This window comes from Callithrix jacchus, chromosome 5 (genome assembly GCF_049354715.1).
Source record: "Callithrix jacchus isolate 240 chromosome 5, calJac240_pri, whole genome shotgun sequence".
Lineage (NCBI taxonomy): Eukaryota > Metazoa > Chordata > Mammalia > Primates > Cebidae > Callithrix > Callithrix jacchus.
In genome coordinates this window covers 146188069-146197579 of record NC_133506.1, presented here as the reverse complement: position 1 = coordinate 146197579, position 9511 = coordinate 146188069, and the positions used below count along the sequence as shown (strand labels likewise).

The following is a 9511-nucleotide window of genomic DNA, read 5'->3' as shown; positions in this document are numbered from 1 at the left end:
CACTACTAGACCATGACCCTGAGGACAATGAGCCCTCAGAAAATACCCAATGCCCAATAATAGGCAAATCCCTGGGAATGCAGCTATGAATGGGAAACAGTTCCTGTCTTCAGGAGCTCCTGGGCTGTTAGACTAGAGTTGGCCAAAACTTGGTTCTTTTGTGGCCAGGACAAACAGTATGAAAAGGATGGAAAGTGTCCCTTGTTTCAGCAGTACCATGGTCACTGGTGGCAGGTGAGGGTGGATGGTCTTGCAGAGGACCAGGAGCCCAGCCAGGGGCAGACGGGCATGAAGACAGTGAAGGTGGGCACAGCTGTTGACAAGCTTGGCACTGAGGCAGGAATTGGAGACCTTGTGGGGAGCCAGAGGGAGGGGGAGTAAAAGCAGCGATCTATTAAAGCTGTTACTTTTGTTGTCATTAACAATGGAAGATTTGACCACGTTTAAAATGTGGTAGAGAGATGATGTCATAGGGGAGATGGAAGTGTAGAGGAGGAGGAATCGGTGAAATGAATGTGGCTGTTGTAACAAATGACCACAAAGTGGCAGAAGTGTCTTTTCTTGCAGCCCTGGAGGCCAGAAATCTGCCCTCCAGGTGTCGGTTGTGCTGGACTCCCTCCGAAAGGCTGCCTCTGTGGTCACATCACCTTCTCCTTTTCTGTGTTAACTCTCCCTGTACCTCACTTTTTCTTTTTTTTAGAGACAGGATTTTGCTATGTTGCCTAGGCTGGTCTCAAACTTCTGGACTCAAGCAATCCTCCCACCTCAGCCTCCTGAGTGGAGGTACCTGAGGACTACAGGTAGGCACCACCACATCTGACAACCTTCTTTTCGTGAGGACCCTTGTGATGACATTTAGGGCCCACTGGAGAACCCAGGATGATCTCCCCATCTCAAGGTCCTTAACTTAATCACACACCTGCAAAGAACTTTTCTCCAAATAGGGTAACATTTAAAGTTTCCCGAGATGAGGACTTGCAGTCCTGGGGGCTGTTACCATCTGTGAAGAATGGGAGGTGAGGGGTGGGATTCTACATGTGGGCAGAAGCCTGGAGCTGGGCAGGAGGAGGGACCACGTCCACTGTTAGCAGAGGAGCTGCAAGGATGGGTGGAAATGCAGACAAGTTCAGAACAGGAGCTGAGGGTGCAGAGTTGGGAGATAGAACTGGTAGGAAAGGGCTCAGATTAAGATTGAAGTCTTTGCAAAATCACTTTTTTTTTTGACACAGAGTCTCGCTCTGTCACTCAAGCTAGGGAACAGTGGCACAATCTTGGCTCACTACAATCTCTGCCTCCTGGGTTCAAGCGATTCTCCAGCCTCAGCCTCTCGAGTACCTGGGATTACAGGCGTGTGCCACTATGCCCTGTTAAGTTTTGAATTTTTTTTTTTTTAGTAGAGACAGGCGTTCACCAGGTTGACCAGGCTAGTCTTGAACTCCTGACCTCAGGTGATCTACCTGCCTCAGCTTCCCAAAGTGCTGGGATTATAGGTGTGAGCCACCATGCCTGGCCATGAAATAACTTCTGAGAGAATTAGAAGTGACTGAAGATGGACAGGAAGGAGAACTTCCAGGCAGCACAAGGGCCACTTGTAGCTGGAGGCCATGGATGGGTGGTGGCACCGAACTCATGCTAGGGAGACTCGCTGATAGTTTAAGCAGCTTGGGTGTGCATGTATGTGTGAACATAAGGCAGAGAGCTGACTCTATTCCGAGTCCTGGTTTAGCAGGGAGGATACGGCGGGATCGAGGGTGCTGGAGCAGGTATGGTTTAAATGATGGCATGGCAGTGGTTTAGGCTGCACGGGACAGGAAGAAATACAGGGAGGATCTGGACTGACTAAGGATTGGTCATCTCGGTGCTGTTAAAGAGCAAGGATGGTGGCTGTCACTGGAATGGCAGAGTTAAAATTCCAGGATTGCCAGAGCTTGGGTAATGACCAGGGGCCTGGGTCTGTTCCTGATGTCCATGGCTGAGAAGAAAGGAGGTAAAGAGCTCGGGAGCCAGCCTGTGAGATGGGTCCCCCAGGTGATAGATGAAATCTTCCGGGACCACGGCAGGACTTACAGGTGGAGGGAGAACAGGCATCGGCCCGTGGCCTTCCAGTAGACATGGAACAGATCCGTCTCAAGGTTTCCACCCTAACCTTGGTTTCTCTAATGCAGACCTCTGCTGAAGCCCAGTTGGTAGGGGAAGTTGGCATTTATGTCAGCAGCTGTTCCATATCGGGTGGCAGTTTGTTCTGTGTTTAAAAGAGGTAGCTAAAGGTTAGCGCAACCCAATGACAGGCAGTTTCAGAACCAAGGAAGAAGACATGGTCTATTCAGCACTTCCAGCCTGATGTATGGTTCAGTTGCAGAGGATACACATTTATTTGCATAAGGGAAGGTCTTTGTCCAAGAGGTCTGCTGAGCTTAGCCTGGGTAGCTGATGGGAGCCCTGGCAGTCAAGGTGAGAATAAACACAAGGCCAGGGGCTGGTGATGGGTGGTTGGGGAATAGCCCACTGGATCTCTGGGCTGATAGGCCAGAGAACCCTCCTTATGACTGTCTGGGCTCAGTCTACCGTCTGGCAGCAAACTCGCTAGGGAGAGAGTCAGAAACTGCAAACAAGAGAGGGCTTCAAACCCTGTAGTACAAGGTTGTCATGTCCTAGAGGTGAGTTTGACTTTCATATTATATATGAAGTAAATAAAAACAGAAATAAATACAAAGCATCAAGGCAATGATTTCTCTTTTTTTTTTTTTTTTTGAGACGGAGTTTCACTCTTGTTACCCAGGCTAGAGTGCAATGGTGCGATCTCGGCTCACCACAACCTCCGCCTCCTGGGTTCAGGTAATTCTCCTGCCTCAGCCTCCTGAGTAGCTAGGATTACAGGCGTGCGCCACCATGCCCAGCTAATTTTTTGTATTTTTAGTAGAGACGGGGTTTACCAAGTTGACCAGGATGGTCTCGATCTCTTGACCTCGTGATCCACCCGCCTCGGCCTCCCAAAGTGCTGGGGGGGGGGCGGGTTACAGGCATGAGCCACCGCGCCCAGCCCGGCAATGATTTCTTAAAACACAAGAATCTTTAATTATTATTATGTATTTTGCCTTAGAGTTTGCAGAGTTCTCTTTCCAAAATTAACAGGGTGAGGTTTCAAGTTCTTCTTTTATAACATATTTGGTCACATCTAATTTCTGCTCCAAAGTTAATGATTCCCAGCAAAGTTTATACCACTTGCACATAGTGAATACTTGGATGACATTTTTATAGGCTCTAAAAATACTTTAAATTATGCTAGTGAATAATGAAATAAAGCACACTCATCATTCAGCTCACTCTAAGGGCTTCTGAGGTTCAAGCACAGCCTGGCTCAGGGTCTGATGAGCCCAAGGATTTCAGCTAAAACGTCATCCAATCCTTTCACAGCACCTTCTGGAGTCCAGACCCTATTTTGTAGGCGTTAGAGATTCAGCAGTGAACACAACAAAGCCCTCACCCCATGGACTTTAGAGTCTAATGGAGAGGCTGAAAATAAACAAACAATAGATACATAATGTGAGGTCAGCTAAGGGTACATTCTGTGAGTAAAAGTAAAGCAGGAAAAGGGATAAAGGAGACTAGAGGAGAAGGTGTCGTTTCAGGTAGGGCACCAGAGGGAGCTGTGCAGATACTGGAGGGAGAACGCTCTAGACAGAGGGTGCAGCAAGCAACAGGTGCCTCCCTGTGACTACCTGGTTTATAAAGGACAGGGTCTGGCGTTGACATAGCAGGTGGATTAAACCCACTCGTTATGGCATCAAAGCCCAGTTTTGGCCAGGCAGAGTAGTTCACACCTATAATCCCAATACTTCAGGAGGCTGATGCGGGAGAATCACTTGAGGCCAGGAGTTAGAGATCAGCCTGGGCAACAGAGCAAGACCTCATCTCTGCAAAAAATAAACATAAATTTTAAAAATGAGGGAGGACTGCTGGAGCCCAGAGTTCGAGGCTTCAGTGAGCTGTGATCGTGCCACTGCACTCTAGCCTGGTGACGCAACCAGACTCTGCCTCAAGAAAACAAATAAACTTAAAAAACCCCAGCTCTTCCACCTACTGTGTGTCTTCAGGCAGGTGATGTGATTAAATGTCCCAAGTCTATGCTTGTTTATCTGTTGAGTCAGGATGATAGTAACACTTGGTTCACGCAGCTGTGGGAAGACCCTTATCTCTGACCCTAACACATAGGATGTGCTCCAAACAAGAGGGCTGCCACTGCTAGTATGATAATCACCAGGAAGAGTAAGCCCTTGGAAAGCAACATTTGTGTGGTTGCTACTATCAACGCATGGAACTTGGGCAGAGTACAGAGGCTTGTTTCTGCTGGCAAATGCCTCCAAAATGTAAACACATCTGTGGATGTTCAAACACACTCCCTCCCCTCCTGACAAGTGCTGGTCAGGGCCCAGGGCAAGACAGCTCAGCTCAGAGCAGCATGGGAGAGTGGAGACTGAAGGGTAAACAGGACCTCGGTGTAAGAGGATGTGTTCACCGCTTTCCCGTGCAGACTCCTCACCAGCTGGGCCTTGGGCTGACAGAATGGATTTTCCCTAAGCACTGCGGCTGTGGCAGGCAGAGCCCATGGCACTGTGCAGAGAGCCAGGCCGGCCTACATGGCAGCTACTGGCTCACCACTGCAGGTGCTATCTGTAGAACTGGCCGAGGGCTGTCTACTCACAGCTCCTAGATGCCCGAATGCCCTGATCCTAGCGCGGCCTGAGGTGACCAGAGCCATTGGGCAGAACACCCAGTGAGTACAAAGCCGAGAACTATGGTTGGCTGGCAAAAGGGAGCACTCAGGTGTTCATAAATCTAAAATGTGAGAACTCATGCGTATCTGATTCCAGCTGTGTTATAATTGCCTGTTAGCTTTCCTGTCTCTCCCATCAGAGTGTGAGCTCCTTGAGGGCAGAAGCTATGTTCTTGTGTCCCTAAGGTCAAAAGCCTAATAGATGTTTAAGAATGAATAAATGGGCCCGGTGCAGTGGCTCGCCCCTGTAATCAAAACACTTTGGGAGGCCAAGGCGGGCACGCCACCAGGTCAGGAGATCGAGACCATCCTGGCTAACACAGTGAAATCTTGTCTCCACTAAAAACACAAAACATGAGCCAAGCATGGTGGCGGGTGCCTGTAGTCTCAGCTACTTGGGAGGCTGAGGTAGGAGAGTCGCTTGAACCTAGGAGGTGGAGGTTGCGGTGAGCCGAGATGGTGCCACTGCACTCCGCCAGGACGACGTGAGTGAAATACCATCTCAAAAAAAAAAAAAAAAGAATAAATGGATGAATGACTCAGATGTCATGAAAAGAATTCACAATAATCATTGACCTTAATAGGACTGTGTACTTACTTTGTACTTTATGGTTTACAATTTATAGATCATGTTCTTATTTTATTTTATTTTTTTGAGACAGTCTCACTCTGTCATCCAGGTCGGAGTGCAGTGGTGCGATCTGGCTCACTGCAACCTCTCCTCCTGGGTTGAAGCGATTTTCCTGCCTCAGCCTCCCTAGTAGCTGGGATTACAGGCCTGAGCCACCATGCACGGCTGGATTGACTTTAGGTCAGCAGTCCCCAACCTTTTTGGCAGCAGGAACCAGTTTCATGGAAGACAATTTTTTCACGGACTGGGGAACGGGGGTGTGGGGTGGTTTTGGGATCTGTCCCACCTCAGACCATCGGGCATTAGATTCTCAAGAGGAGCACGCAACCTAGATCCCTCGCATGTGCAGTCCACACACAATAGGGTTCACGCTCCTATGAGACTCTAATGCCGAGGCTGATCTGACAGGAGGCGGAGCTCAGGCGACCGGGAGCTGGGGAGCCTCTGTAAATACAGAAGAACTTCACTAGCTGGCAGGCCATTCACCTCCTGCTGTGAAGCCCTGTTCCTAAGAGACCATGCCCCACTACCGGTCTGTGGCCCTGGGGCTGGGGACCCCTGCTTTAGATGACATTAAACATTTTTATAAACACCTTTCTAAAATTGACTTCAAATTTCCTTTGAATTATTCCAGAGTACAAAAAGCAGCTTTGCCCTGCATCCTCACATCTCCACGAATCCCTTCAGGCCTTGGGAGGGCTGCTTGCCCTGCGCTGAGCCGAGGCTGCCCTCCTCCCTCTCCCGCACTCCACTTTCCCTGGCATCCATTCCTTCCACTCCGGCCTCACTCAGCACTCAGCGTTGTCACAGCCCTGCTCTCTGCCCGCACTGCTGTTCCCATTGCCTCTGACCTTGCTGGGCACACCTGCCGGGCACCTCTCTCTGTGACATGCTTAATTATCGTTTTCCTCTTTTCTCTCTTTTTTCCTTACTGTCGCTGTGCCTAATGGCTTTTGTGATAGAGAAGCTTGGCCCAGACAGCCACACTTCATCAATAGTAGCTTTCTGTTTCCTGTTTGGCAAATAGACCCACATTCTCATGCCTCCCTCAGCCTTCAGGTGTGCACAGGTGTATACAGGTGCATCAGGCTGCTTACCTGGGAAGGTTTTCTTCTGTGCTTTCAGGTTTGTAGGTATTTTTGAGATACTGGGTGTGCAGGTGGAAGTGGTAGCTACAGAATTTGGGGAATAGGACAGGTGGAAGCTAGTGGGATTTGAGGGGTGCTTGGAAAACCTTGGTGAGGAAGAGAATCTTGAGCCAGAGTCTGTTAGAAAGGAAGGGCCTGCTGCACCCCAGGCAGCCAGAAGAGTCCTGGAGGGATGGTGGGGGAGGGGCATTTCCTGGACATAGAGAAACAGGTGCTTCTTTGGAATGGTCCGTGGAGTGCTGACCACCTTGCTTGCCTCGTGTTTCAGGTAAAGCCTGGTCTGGCCACCCTGTAGTTGCAGGGTTGGCAGATATTTTCAGTAAAGGGCCAGATAGTACATATTTTATGCTTTTCAGGCCATACGGCCTCTGTCACAACCACTCCACCGCTGTCAGATACAAAAGCAGCCATAGACCATATATAAACCAGTGGGCCTGGCTGTGTTCCGGGGAAATTTTATTTACAAAACACGCCACAGCTACATTTCTCCCGGTAGTCTGCCAACTTCTGCTCATGCAACGGTGGCTCCCAACTCTCCTGGCGAATGCCACACACTCCCCAAACCTCACCACTGCAGCAGAGGTCACAGCATGACACAGGCAACAATCATACCCCGTAGCTGCCATTCACCTGGTGTTCACTTTGAAACAGGCACTGGGAAAAGAGCTTAACCTCGTTTCATCTCCTCAATAACCCAATGTTGGTTTTCTTGTGCTTTTTACAGATTATGAAACAGCTCTCAGGGAGGTTCAATAACTTTCCCAAGGCCACTCGTCTGGGCGTGGTCCATGGAAACAGCCTGGTGGGCAGAGACTTGACCTTCACAGTTCATCATCATGACCAACCCTCACACCCATGTCTTATTTTAAAGAGTTTTAAAAAAATCTCAAGAATAGCTTTTTGAGGAAGACAACGGTGGCAGATGCTGTGGAGCTGTGGTCTGCCCGCTGCTGCTCCCGATTCACCATTATCGGCTCTCACCAAGAAACAAGCCAGTCGGTCAGGAGCTACAGTGCAGCTACCGCTTTTAAAGACCCAGAAAAACACCCATGGAGCTGGACGTGGTGATTCACTGAATTCAAATCACTCTAACGAGCCGCCATATAAACTCCCTGGAGAAGATGTGTGCTGACTTGGTCAGAGGAGCAAAGGCAAAGAATCCCAAATGCAAAGGACCAATTCAGATGCCTACCAAGACTTTGAGAATCACTAGAAGAAAAACTCCTTGTGATGAGGTTCTAAGACATGAGATTGTTTTCGGATGAGAATGCACAAGCCACTCATTGACTTGCACAGTCCTTCTGAGATTGTTAAGTAGGTGACTCCCATCAGTATTGAGCCAGGAGTTGAGGTGGAAGCCATCATTGCAGATGCTTAAGTCAACTTAAATTGATTACCAGTTTAAAAAAAAAAAAAAAGACTCAGCCACTTTACCAGTCTGTGACATTGGGCAAGTTACTTCGTTTTCCATGCCTTTGTTTCCTCAACTGTGAAATGGGAATCTGAACACCCTTACCTTTGTAACTAAAAATAAAACCCTAAGCCCTCCCACACCCCCCATCCCACTCACTGAACAGACCCCCTCTTGGCCAAGGGGACCCCAGGAAAAGCCTAAAAACTGAGTTCCCAGCCATGATGGGATGAGAGGTCAGACACACCTCATTATACCTGCTCCCTTTTGCAGTTTAGACACAACTGACTGGCATTCATGGTAAAATAAAGATCATAAGGCTGACAGAACAGACTGTGGCAATAAGCCAAGGCGGGTGGATCACGAGGTCAAGAGATCGAGACCACTCTGGTCAACACGGTGAAACCCCGTCTCTACTAAAAATACAAACAAAAATTAGCTGGGCATGGTGGCGCATGCCTGTAATCCCAGCTACTCGGGAGGCTGAGGCAGGAGAATTGCCTGAACCCAGGAGGCGGAGGTTGTGGTGAGCCGAGATCATGCCATTGCACTCCAGCCTGGGTAACAAGAGTGAAACTCCGTCTCAAAAAAAAAACAAACTGTAAATAGGACCTAAGGCCGTGCCAGGCAAGGGTTAAGTCACACACACCTGTAATTCAGAAATAAACTATGCCCGTATGCCACAAGGTTTTAATTTTTCTCTAGCAGCTAAACAAGTGCTGGCCTTGAGATAGGTAATAGTAAAACAATTTTCAGCCTACCAATCATCAGATGCTTCCAAACTGACCCTCAGTGCCTGTGCCACCAGCCACAACTACTGCTTTCATTGGAAAAGAGACTAATTTCAGTAACTTTCTCCTGACGAGATCACCGCCCATGGACTGGTTCTGGCCAGTTTAGGGAGGCTGCGCACCGAGTACCTTTGTGTCCTCTGCTTCACGTTTTAACTTATAGGGCCTAATTGCAATTTGCTTAAATGTTAGGTCTCCACCCCAAGGCAAACATGGGTCATACATAACATGAAGTTTATTCAATATGCATGCATCAGGACCCTCTTCATGAATATTTATAGCTCCCCCTGTAACCTGTTGAATATGTATACTTGGCCAACCTGTTTAGCATAAATTCCTGCCTCAACTCCTCCTCCTTTGAAATGCCTGTCTCTCATCTTTGTGAGAGGCTCTGCTTCCCAGCCTGTGGGATGGCAACCTTGTATGCTGTAACCCTTTACAAGAAATAAAGTCCCCTTTTCTAAATTTGTAGATCTTGTGATTTTTTTTTTTTTTTTTTGAGATGGACTCTCGTTCTGTCACCCAGGCTAGAGTGCAGTGGTGTAATCTTGGCTCACTGCGACCTCTGCCTCCCTGGTTCAAGCAATTCTCCTGCCTCAGCCTCCTGAGTAGCTGGGACAGGCACATGCCACCACGTCTGGCTAATTTTTTTGTAATTTAGTAGAGACAGGGTTTCACTGTATTGCTGCCCAGTCTGGTCTCGAACTCCTGAGCTCAGGCAGTCCTCCCACCTTGGCCTCCCAAAGTGCTGGGATT

The 9511-nt window shown here is 48.6% G+C and overlaps 1 pseudogene; it reads left to right on the top strand.

Moving 5' to 3' along the window:
• Positions 1-217: 217 nt before the first annotated feature.
• Positions 218-9203, top strand: LOC108591591 (small ribosomal subunit protein uS10 pseudogene; annotated as a pseudogene).
• The last annotated feature ends 308 nt before the right edge of the window (positions 9204-9511 follow it).